This window comes from Sus scrofa, chromosome 14 (assembly GCF_000003025.6).
Source record: "Sus scrofa isolate TJ Tabasco breed Duroc chromosome 14, Sscrofa11.1, whole genome shotgun sequence".
In the NCBI taxonomy this organism is placed as follows: domain Eukaryota; kingdom Metazoa; phylum Chordata; class Mammalia; order Artiodactyla; family Suidae; genus Sus; species Sus scrofa.
This window is the reverse complement of record NC_010456.5, coordinates 1,952,506-1,962,112: the sequence shown is the minus strand read 5'-3', so window position 1 is coordinate 1,962,112 and position 9,607 is coordinate 1,952,506. Positions and strand designations below refer to the sequence as shown.

The window sequence follows — 9,607 nt, the reverse complement described above, 5'->3', positions numbered from 1 at the left end:
CCGCACTTTCTTTCCTGTATTTTTCATTATTTATTTATTTATTTTTATGTTCTTAGGGCTGCACCCTCGGCATATGGAGGTTCCAAGCTGGGGGTCAAATTGGAGCTGCAGCTGCCTGCCTACGCCAGAGCCACAGCAACGCTGGGTCCGAGCCGCATCTGTGTTCTACACCGCAGCTCACAGCAATGTCAGATCCTTAGCCCACTGAACAAGGCCAGGGATTGAACCTGAGTTCTCATGGATGATAGTCTGATTCGTTTCCACTGAGCCATGATGGGAACTCCTGTATTTTTTTAAATTATAGTTGTGGAGTTCCCGTCGTGGTGCAGCAGAAACGAATCCAACTAGAAACCATGAGGTCGCAGGTTTGATCCCTGGCCTCACTCAGTGGGTTAAGGAGCCGGCGTTGCCGTGAGCTGTGGTGTACGTCGCAGAGGTGGCTTGGATCTGGTGTTGCTGTGGCTGTGGTGTAGGTTGGCAGCTATAGCTCCAACTAGACCCCTAGCCTGGGAACCTCCACATGCCACGGGTGCAGCCCTAAAAAGACAAAAGAAAAAGAAAAATAAAATTATAGTTGATTTACAAATTTCCTTCAATTTCTGCTGTACAACAAAGTGACCCAGTCATACACATATATCAGTTCTTTTTTTCTTCATACTGTCTTCCACCATGTTCTAACCCAAGAGGTTGGACGTGGTTCCCTGGGCTGTACAGTAGGACCTCACTGCTGATACTGTACCTTTGTTGCCATTGGAATCACCTGGAAGAGTTTTGAAACCTATTGATATTGTTGGGGAAGAAAAACCTTACTCCACTTTTCCAGGTTCTTCTGACATGAGATTAACAGGAAAAAAAAAAATTATGTATATATGGTGATGCAGAGAAGTGACCAAAGCTGGCAGCTTTTCAACATTTTAAATAAACTGCATTTTTTTGTTTTTTGTTTTTTGTTTTTTTAGGCCCTTACCCAGGCGAGGGGTCCAATCGGAGCTGTAGCCACCGGCCTACTTAGGCCAGAGCCACAGCAACACAGGATCCAAGCCGCGTCTGTAACCTACACCACAGCTCACAGCAACGCCGGATCCTTAACCCACTGATGGAGGCCAGGGATCAAACCTGCAACCTCATGGTTCCGTTTCCGATGCGCCAAGACGGGAACACCCCCAACTGCATTTTTGAAGAAATGACATGACGAAGTAACTTAGGTTTGGGGACCAATTAGTGGAGAGTCTAAGCAGAGCTTGTTTATATCCACTTCTGGGCCCTGAATGCTCCATCTCTGGTGCAGGGAAAGGTATCTTTCACAAGGGAGACTTATTTCCTGCTTTCAAGGGACAAATGAGGGTCACAGTGTCCTTCTTGCATCAACAAGTTAGTTAAAGAACTTTAATTCAAAATAATCAATATTCCAGTTTGGCCTGTTTCGTGGTAGCTTGCCTCCAGCTCCATCAGTTCCCTCATCTGAAGCTTCCCTGCAAGTTTCACACATTAAAAACTGAACTGGGAGAATGTTTTGTTTGGTGAACTAATATTTTAGTCTTGAACATGGGTCAGTTTGGTTCAACAGGAGGCGGTGATGTGGGTGGGCTCCCAAAGTTGGGCACGGGGCACAAGTGATCAGGTGTTCATTAGAGGCATTTCAATGGAAACAAAAGAAAAACAATGGTTAATGATTGGAACAAGTTATAAACCAGTTTTTGAGTTTCGAGGGCAGGCAGTCAAGAAGATTTCTAGATGTCAGGCTCAAATCATCTTCGTGATGAAGGCAGGAAATAGCAATCTGACAGTTTTCCTAGATTACAATTCGAATGTCTCTGGTGATCTTTCTGAGTGACCACAGAGCAGTAAACATGAAGATTGTCTGTACATGAGCTGTTGCCTTGATTACTCTGAAGTTTATTTGCAGTTGCCCCCATTCAGTTTGCAGGGCCTACGGGGGAAAGGGCAACATTTCTTCATAGTGGTTCCCAGTCAAAAGAGTGGGGAAAAAAAAAAAGGAAAATGTTAGTTTGGAGAGTTGTAGCCAGATATGAGGACACAAGGAGAATTCAAGATCCAGTCCAGGAGTTCCCGTCGTGGCACAGTGGTTAACGAATCCGACCAGGAACCATGAGGTGGCGGGTTCGTTCCCTGCCCTTGCTCATTGGGTTAACGATCCGGCGTTGCCGTGAGCTGTGGTGTAGGTTGCAGACGCGGCTCAGATCCCGCGTTGCTGTGGCTCTGGCGTAGGCCGGTGGCTACAGCTCCGATTAGACCCCTAGCCTGGGAATCTCCATATACCACGAGAGCGGCCCTGAAAAAGGCAAAAAGACAAAAAAAAAAAAAAAAAAAAAAAAAAAAAAAAGATCCAGTCCAGGTTACAAATAATAAACAAAACCTCAAGAGAGACACAGCACTAGAATTCAGATGGGAGGGAAGGGGGCAGGGCACAACTTTTAAAAGACGGATACAGCCGTTGAGGATATGACAAAAACTAGCTAGAACCCACAAGAGGGCAGAAGGTTCAACTTGCCTTAGAACTTGAGCCTCACTATATGCTCACTGTAATGGAGTAGCTAAATGACACGCTCATAGGTGCCGTGATAGTTCTGAGGCCAACCATAAAAGCCCAAAAGGTGGGTGGTGGCCCAATTCCTGGAAATCCCTGCCTCTTCCCGGGGATAGTTAGAATATTCCTCCCACTTAATAGATGTGTGATTACCCACCCCACAAAAGCTCACCCAGAATAGTTAGAATATTCCTCCCACTTAATAGAATGTGTAATTATCCACCCCCTAAAATCTCCACAGAGTTGCACTCTCACCTTCTAAGATGGACCAAATTCTGCCTATGAAATGTGTGTCTCTCTAAATAAACTCTTCCACTTTAGTATGACTCATTCTTTTTTGTCTTTTTAGGGCTGCACCTGCGGCATATGGAGTTTCCCTGGCTAGGGGTCAAATCGGAACTGTAGCCATCAGCCTACGCCACAGCCACAGCAACACCAGATTGGAGCCACATCTGCGACCTAAGCTGCAGTTTGTGGCAATGCTGGATTCTTAACTGAGCGAGGCCAGGGATTGAACCCACATCCTCATGGATACTGGTCAGGTCCTTAACCCTCTGAGCCACAAGGAGAACTCCCAGAGACAGTATTTTAGAGTACTTTAGAGTCCTTTACGTGAATTCCTTTGAAGATGAAGCATACTTGCTAAAGCATCAGAGTAAAACAATAACTGTCTGTGAAAACTTAAAAATTGACCATGACTGGAGTTTCCTGGCGGCTCAGTGGTTTAAGGGTTTGGTATTGTCACTGCTGTGGCTCTGGTGACTGCTATGGTGCAGGTTCCATCCTTGGCCCAAGAACTTTTGCATGCAGAGGGTGCAGCCAAAAAAACCAATGACCATGATAAAGGATCAGTTGACAAGGAAATTTGATTATTTTTGTGACATACATTTAAAAATAGTAATTGGAATTACAAATGATAACATTATACTAGGACATATCTGACTTTTAAGAATTTTATGTAATTTCTAGAACACGTATTAAATAACATGTATCCATACAATATAACCTAAGAAGTTTTATTATCCCTTATTTGAAAATGTTTCCCGTGTAATTTAACATACCAAATACACCTAATTAGTTTAATCTCTCTCTTTCTATAATGAAAGAGAATAAATCCTTTGAGATACTCCAGGGGCCCTCTAGAAATTTTCAAAGTTAGTTTTAGGTCAAAAAGACCTCATTTAGAATTTGACTTTTGGGAAGTTTGTCAAAAATGTCAGCGATTTTAGAATATTTGGTCAAATAGAAACATAAGTTACTGTGAAACTATTCTAAATTATTCATATTCATCTAAATATGGCAACAGTTAGAGATTTCATGGGCAAATATAGAAAGTTGAATCGTTGCAAAAAGCTTTAGCTATTTTAGTATAGACAAGACTCAATTTTCTTAATCTTTAAAAATTTTTATTTGGGTATAGTTGATTTACTTTGTGTTAATTGCTATACAGGAAAGTTATGCATATATACATATATATGTAACTCAGTGATACATATATGTGTGTATATATATAATATATTCTTTTTCACAGTCTTTCTCATTACGGTTTTTCACAAGATATGGAATATAATTCCCTGTGCTATATAGTAGGACCTTGTTGTTTATCCATCTTATATATAGTAGTTTGCCTCTGTTAATTCCAAACTCATAATCCTCCCCACCCCAATTTTCCTCCCCCTCAGCAACCACAAATCTGTTCTTTATGTCTGAGTCTGCTTTTGTTTCATAAATATGTTGGTTTGTGTTGCATTTTAGATTCCACCTACAAGTGATAAGTGATATTATATGGTATGTCTTTCTCTCTCTGGCCTATTTTGCTTAGTATGATAATCTCTAGGCAATTTTTTTAATAATCAAAACCTTAAGATAGGAGTTCCCGTCGTGGCGCAGTGGTTAACAAATCCGACTAGGAACCATGAGGTTGCGGGTTCGATCCCTGCCCTTGCTCAGTGGGTTAACCATCCGGCGTTGCCGTGAACTGTGGTGTAGGTTGCAGACGCTGCTCGGATCCCGCGTTGCTGTGGCTCTGGCGTAGGCCAGTGGCTACAGCTCCGATTCGACCCCTAGCCTGGGAACCTCCATATGCCGCGGGAGCGGCCCAAGAAATAGCAACTATAACAACAACAAAAAAAAGACAAAAGACAAAAAAAAAAAAAAAACTTAAGACAAAACAGAACCTTTGTTTCTCTAGGCAGATTACATTGAAGATAAAGAAAAGCCTCTGGGAGTTCCCGTTGTGGCTCAGTGGTTAACAAATCTGACTGGGAAGCATGAGGTTGCGAGTTTGATCCCAGGCCTCCATCAATGGGTTAAGGATCCAGTGTCACCGATTTGACCCCTAGCCTGGGAACCTCCATGTGCTGAGGGTGCAGCCCTAGAAAAGATAAAAGAAAAAAAAAAAAAGAAAGAAAAGCCTTTCATGAGAGCAGACCAATAGTCCAAGAAAAATTTTTTCTTCTCTTTTCTTTTCTGGCCACCCTATGGCCTATGGACTTTTTGGGCCAGGGCTCAGATCTGAGCCACAGTTGTGACCTATGCCACAGTTGAAGCAACACTGGATCCTTTAACACACTGTACTGGGCCAAGGGTCAAATCTGTGCCCTGGTGCTACAGAGATGCCACCAATCCCATTTCTTTTCTAAGATTCCATTTTTTTTTTTTTAAAAAACTTCTACAACTTTCTATGCCCATTTTCATTTGTTCCTTGTTGTTTTTCCCATTCAGCTTTATTTTAGGACAAAATTATTTTATTTTCCCTCAACCAAAATGCATCTTCACATCTCATACCTTTTCTACCCCCAAACACATCCTATTTTCCTTACATGTAGAGTTGTTTCTCTTATTCTTTCCAATAGCTTTAATCGTATATGTTAATTAGCGTTCTTAATCCTTTGAAGCCTTCTTTTCAACTAAAATCTAAGAAGAAATTATGAACAATTACATCAGCAGTCTTTAGATTGGCAAATTTATGAATCCATTTCATAATTTCTAGAAATACACATTTCCTCATAACACAGGTTTTCAATGTAACATATACCACATGTATTAATAGACTCAAATATATTTAGTCCCTGTGATAAGAGATGGAAAGTAGATAGACTTGTTTAGCAATTAATGTCTCAGTATTTTATCTTATCTGGAAATTACTTAAACATTTAGTAAAGTCCCATCATTTCAATTAACAAAACTGTAAGTGTACAAGTTAAAGAGATTTGGGAAACTATTGAAATGGGTAAGCATTAAACAATCATCGTTTAAAAGTTCACCTGAAAACTTTCTCATTTACATCTATTTAATTCATCTCTTAAACAATCATACTTAGATTGCTCCTGAAGATTGAAGACTTAATGATACATTAAGCCAAGTTGCTATCATCTTTAGTTGTATTTTTGTTGACAAATTTTATAACAGAGATAAGATAAACTTATTTGAGGAAACCTAAGTAGAAAAATAGTATTATATATAATGTTGATAATTCTAAAGACAAGTCTGTATTAAACACACTTAAAGTAGCTTTTATTCACCAAAAGTTATCCTATATTACATTTGCCAAACATTTAAATTAGTTTCTATTATATTTATGAGATTGAGAAATACTTTATTTATAGGTGATTAATTTTAAGCCTTATAGAACTCCTTTTCAAATTAAATTTGGCAATTGCTTCTGAAGGTAGAAAAATACCATGTATATAATATTCATACATAGACATACATAAAGACAAACATTTGCCAATCTTAGAGTTTTGTATACCAATATAAAACTCACTAGTTTATAAATAACATTTGAAATAGATTTATATGTTCAGGTGGCTAAAGCTTTGTTCTCTTAGTTTTATATAACAATATAAAATCTCTAGTTTATAAATAACATTTAAAAAAGGTTTCTACGTTCAGATTGCTAAAGCTTTGTACTCTTTAAGGAGAAAACTTTTAAGATTTGTATTTGTCTTTGATAAATAATTTTGAGAAGGCTGTGAGCTAGATTTTTGGTAAAAGTATCTTCCCAGCGATATATATTTTAAAAAGACAACCCTTTCCCCCTTTTTAATTCAGTCAGGGCAGTTTTAATTACCTTTCAGAATGTTTACGTTTCAAAGACATGGTAAAATTTACAACTTCAAAAGATAGAGGGAGAATGCAAGTTTTCTCCTAGAGTTTGGGGATATATTTGACTATTATTAGAAGTCTAGGGTAATTACGATTTAATTTTTCTTCTTTTTTTTTTAGGGCTACACTCACAGCATATGGAGGTTCCCAGGCTAACAGTCAAATCTGAGATACAGCTGCGGGCCTACACCACAGCCACAGCAACGCCAGATTGGAGCTGCAGTCTGTGACATACACCACAGCTCACGGCAACCCCTGATCCTCAACCCACTGACCAAGGCCGTAGATTGAACCCGAAAACTCATGGTTCCTAGTCGGATTTGTTTCTGCTGCGGCACGATGGGAATTCCTTTTCTTATTTTTGTTAAGTTTAGATCAATTGTACTCCTAGTGGCCTGATTTTTTACAGTATCTGTAAAGGTCTGAAGGTAAATAAAAAAAGTCTGAGTGGATTTTGAGTTATTTCAGAATTACGCTTTTGTTTTTCTGAAGAGCCAAGTAGTAAATTAAGTATCACTGATTTTTTTTTTTTTTTGCTTGTTTGCATTTCTGTAAACTATCTTCAAAGAATTGCATAGGCGTTTTCATTATAATGGTTAGAGGTTGATTGGCTCATATTATTTTGAATTTGCCTTTTTATATCAGGGAGACAATTTCCAGCTAAGATGGAAATCAAAATATTTTTATGTTCTGCTATCTAGAGGATATTAATTATTTGGCTGGGAGTCTAGGATACATCTGCAAAGGACATTACATAGGAAGGCCTGAAGCTGGAAAGCCTGATTAGAGGTCCCAGCAAAATAGCCTTATTGCCTTCTTGTCTATCCTGGGTACTGCCAAGAAATTTATTTCCTGGTTGAAGCACTAATATCAGTAACCTGTAGACTTTGGGTCTAGAAATTGGGCTGGAGTGTCCTCTGTAAATCTTGTAGAGAAAGGGAAGTTAAAATTAGCAACTGCGTGTTTAAGAGCTTTTCTGGGAAAGATGAAGGTGTTTTGGGAGTTAAAGGAATTTGCTGAAGAGATGGGGCCATATTTTAAGAAGGGGAATTTATGTTGGCTGTGAACTTTAATTTTGTTCTATGTCTAATTTCTGTTTTTTCCTCTTGTTGGGGAGTCCATACGTTTAGCTGTTATATTTCTTTATATCCACTTTTTTTTTTTGCCTGCCCAGAGGCATATGGAGCGCTTGGCCAGGGACCAGATCCAAGCCACAGCCTCGAACTAAGCTGCAGCTGTGGCAACACCCTGATCCTTAACTCATTGTGTAGGGCTAGGGATGGAGGCTGTGTCCTTTTGCTCTTAAGACTCTAGCTATCCTATTGCACCACAGCAGGAGTTCCGCTCTGTATCCATTTTTTTGTTTGTTTGTTTCTTCATTTTGTTTTGTTTTGCTTTTTAGGCCTGCACCCGCAGCATATGGAGATTCCCAGGCTAGGAGTCCAATTGGAGCTATAGCTGCCAGCCTATGCCACAGCCACAGCAACATCAGATCTGAGCTATGTTTGCGACCTACACCACAGCTCATGGCAAGGCTGGATCCTTAACCCATTGATTGAGGCCAGGGATTGAACCTGCAACCTAGTGAGATTCGTTTCCACTGAGCCACAATGGGAACTCCTGTGTCCACTTTTTAATTTGATCTGCCCATAAACACCAATAAGACAATTGTTAAAAAAAAAATCAATTTAGATTTTCAACTTAAAGGATTTATTGTCTGGGAGTTCCCGTTGTGGCGCGGTGGTTAACGAATCCGACTGGGAACCATGGGGTTGTGGGTTTGATCCCTGGCCTTGCTCAGTGGGTTGAGGATCCAGTGTTGCCGCGAGCTGTGGTGTAGGTTGGCAGCTACAGCTCCGATTAGACCCCTAGCCTGGGAACCCTTATATGCTGCGGGAGTGGCCCAAGAAATGGCAAAAAAGACAAAAAAGGAAAAAAGGATTTATTGTCTAGTCATCCTTTGGCATGCTGGATCTTAATAATGACTCAAACCAATAAGCCTTCTTATGGCTTAACCAAGGATGCAAGAGGCATCGCACAAGAGAGTGTAGCCCTCACAAGATTGGGAACGTGTGTTCTCAAAGATAACCTAAGACAGCAAAGACCTTAATTGCACCAGCTGGTAGGTAGGCTTGGTGTGGCGAAAACGGTGTCTCAGGTCTCACAGGGGAACCGTGAGGCACTTCTGGTTACAAACCTGACCCTCTATGACACAAAGCAGGTGCTCACGGTATTTTCCAACACTCACAGCACAGCAAACTCCCCTGAGCACTGGCACAGCCTGGCAAAGAGAGTGCTCCTTGTGACTTTGCACCTTAGAACCCCACTCAGTTCATTCAGCTGGCCACCAGATGCACCCCAGGAAGTGCACCTTCCAAATGGCAGAGATCGGAGAAAATATTCTCTCTGGTCACAAAGCCAAGCTCTCAGAACATAAGGCAAAATAAAAGGGACAAAAACCTCTTCTAGTTTTTACCTAGGGGGCCCACACCAAAATTTGTCTAAACAGATAAGATCCCTAAACTCACCCACCAGTCTGAGACTGGCTTGAACAATAACCTTACAGGGCCATGGCTTGTGTTTTTGTTTTTGTTTTTGTTTTTCTTTCTTTTTTCTCTTTGTGATGAACAACACAACAGAGGCTTGGGAAAACCATGACCATCTCTGGGGGAAGAAAAAGGATCAATAAAAGCCAAGAGTACACCTTACCAAATTCTTACCAGAGTTGTTAATGCCCAAGGAATGAGTGTCACAAATATTTTCTACTAATCTAAATTTAGCAAAAAAGAAAAAAGACTCTCACCATTTTTTGCTCCCACTGGACCTTGCAAACAGAGGTTCAGGAGGCTGATGTGGTAAGAATTCTTATCTTCTGTGGCTGGCTGTCACAATGCCCAGAATCTCTTTATCTGCACCAGTCCTAAGAGAAAGCAGTTTCCAGCCAGTGAAGAT

General features: G+C 40.4%; 1 long non-coding RNA gene across 1 annotated transcript in view; it reads right to left on the bottom strand.

Annotated features, from left to right (window-relative positions):
- LOC110256656 overlaps positions 1 to 9,607 on the bottom strand; it is a 15,150-nt gene extending 5,543 nt beyond the window's left edge. Inside the window, exon 1 of the long non-coding RNA XR_002338507.1 lies at positions 9,459 to 9,607. This is a non-coding gene — a long non-coding RNA (uncharacterized LOC110256656). The remainder of the gene's footprint in view (positions 1 to 9,458) is intronic.